The 2,544-nt window shown below is 34.7% G+C and overlaps 1 long non-coding RNA gene across 1 annotated transcript; it reads left to right on the top strand.

The window, feature by feature from the left end:
• On the top strand, nucleotides 298-1,749 carry LOC109128782. Its single transcript, XR_002035097.1, has 3 exons — nucleotides 298-568; nucleotides 1,132-1,217; nucleotides 1,384-1,749. It is a non-coding gene; the product is annotated as an uncharacterized LOC109128782 (long non-coding RNA).

Here is a 2,544-nt window from a genome sequence, read left to right as displayed (position 1 = left end):
TATGATTTTATTTATCATGTTTAGTGATCTGAGTAGTGTGTTAGGACCTTAGAGATGAATTAGGCTGGATGAGAGTTATGATAGCTTCGACTGATCAAGCTTTGTTCTTATATCTGAGAGAGTAAGAACAGATCCTAGATTGCTTAGCATCATACCAATGTTTAAGACCATTTTTATCCGGACTTCTTAGTCATACATCTTAACTTTAATCTGATTAAAAATTAAAAAAAAATGACAATATTACTAAGAAGAGCCTGGCGTTTAAGAATCTTTAAGAAGCGTCGACGCGCTCAAAAATGGTTGGGTGAAAAAATTACATTTTTTTTCCTCTCTCTCGCAATGACTGAGATTTCTCAGTGATCTGTTGGAAGTGGAGTAGATTGATTCGATTTGTGGTCACCATTCGTCTGTTCTTGGCCGTTAGCTCAGCCTCTCCACCGATGGTGGATCTCAACGGTGACTTTCGGTGAGTTAATCGACGACTTGGTTGGATGAAATCAGAGAGCACCAAATCGGAGCCTTTCCTTCACTAATTCGGAGATGTTCAATCACCAATCTCTTTCTCATAGTATGTTTGTCTTTATTTTTGAATCAATTTTTGTTTAGTAAGGATTCAGAAATTAGTGTTCATTGATTTTTGAAATTAGGGTTCAACTGGATTTTTTAAAATTATGTCTTCTTCTTCGGCTAGAAACTGTAATTTTTGGATCACATTTGAAATTGATTCAGAGGCAATGTTGATGTTTTCTACTAAAATCTTAAAGCTTTGTAAACTGGTGACATAAAAATTCAGCTTCTGTCATTAGGCTTCTGATTCGTTGCCTTATTGTGGTTAAGATATACTTTAAGTCTCTGTAGTTTATCAAGCATTGTCTTTTGCTGCAGACTAGTATGATTGAATCGAACAAATTTTGTTTGTACGTCTTCTTGATAGATTGTTCTCTTCATATTGAAAGCCTTCAGCTTTGGTTGAAACTATTACCTGTCAGTTTGTGTTCATGGACTTTTAAAATGTGTATTCCTGAATTTTGTAGAAATGATTCGTATATTACAAGGTTACCTGTTATGTTAGTAGTAATCTCCTATGCCTAAAGTCTGACCTTTTTCTTGTTTTGTTTCTTTGCAATTCAGGATCTGTGAAGATGTTCTCCGCTTAGAACAAGATCAAGAAGGATAAGAATGCTGAACCAACAGAGTGCCAGGAGCAAGTTGCTCAGGTAACTAATACCTTTTTTATGTCTTTGTTTGTAATTTTGTCCTCCTTTGTGGAATTATTCATCTTCTCTTAGGCTTTGTTTGTTGCTCTATTTAGTGTCTTCCCCTTCTCATTTAATGGTTGCATTCTGTTATACAGAGGGAAAATAATTTGATTTCTCATTGCAGGCACATGGATATCTCTCGAAACCGCAAAGTTGTTGTGATTTAATTACATCCCATTCAGAAGGATAATGCGTCCTCCCAAGAAAGGTGCTGCTGTTCAGAGGCCACGTAACAGGACTCTAACCTCTGTTCATGAAGCAATGCTCGAAGATGTTGCTTTCCCTGCTGAGATTGTTGGAAAGCGTACTTGTTACCGTTTTGATGGGTCCAAGATCATGAAGCTATTATATCATCTATGAAAGAGTAAACTCAGATCTTTCTCTTCATGAGTTTAAGCTCATCTTTACCTTCTCTTTTAAATGTGTAAACATTTATGTTCTACTTCAAATATTTTTATTTTGAAAACAATATTTTTCAAAAATAAGAATCTCATTAAGAAACTGACCATTGGAGGGGGATAATTTTATTTCACCTACAAAAAGTTCTTAGTTTTAAAAAGTACACAATTTATTGTTAAAAGATTCTAAGAGTTTCAAAATTATAATCTCCCGATAAAGGTGCTCTAAGTAGCTGGACAATACTAATGCTAGAGATCATTGTGCCTATCCCAAGAAATTGGTTGTATAGGATGGTTTTTGACATATGATGATCTGGAACTTTAATGCCTGCTTTTATATGTAATAGCTAGTGAGTGAGAACTAGGTCTAGGAGTATCTAAGCTTGATTGTTATTGTCATGAGAATGGATTAACAAGTATTAGAGGATCATTGTCTATGGTTATCTCTTTGTTATTGGAGTTTTGTTGATCAGTTTAGGTTATTATAGCTTAAGTCCATCCTTAGGACCTTCTGTGTTTATTGATTTCTCTATTTGATCACTGTTATCCGCTTTCTGTTTGATTTACTTTCATATTGCTCTGTTTGATTGTTTATTTTGTTTCTGTTCTTCGAAGCTTCCCACTCGACCTGCTACTCGATCGAGCATACGATCGAGTGCTAGCTCGAGCTACTTTTCAGAATTCTTGTTTATGTTCTGCATCTTTTTACTTTAATTTTTGTTTCATTGCATTCGTCTTTGTTTCAGTTAATGCCTTGCATTTAGTCTGTTATCTTAGTAGTTTTACATTCTGCACTTTATCATTATCATTAGGTTGTTAGTACAAAACCATTTTCATATTTGGCTTAACTTAGATAAGTGTTCACATCCTGATTACTTGCATCTTAC

This window comes from Camelina sativa, chromosome 14 (assembly GCF_000633955.1).
Source record: "Camelina sativa cultivar DH55 chromosome 14, Cs, whole genome shotgun sequence".
In the NCBI taxonomy this organism is placed as follows: Eukaryota; Viridiplantae; Streptophyta; class Magnoliopsida; order Brassicales; family Brassicaceae; genus Camelina; species Camelina sativa.
This window is presented reverse-complemented; position numbering and strand designations above follow the sequence as displayed.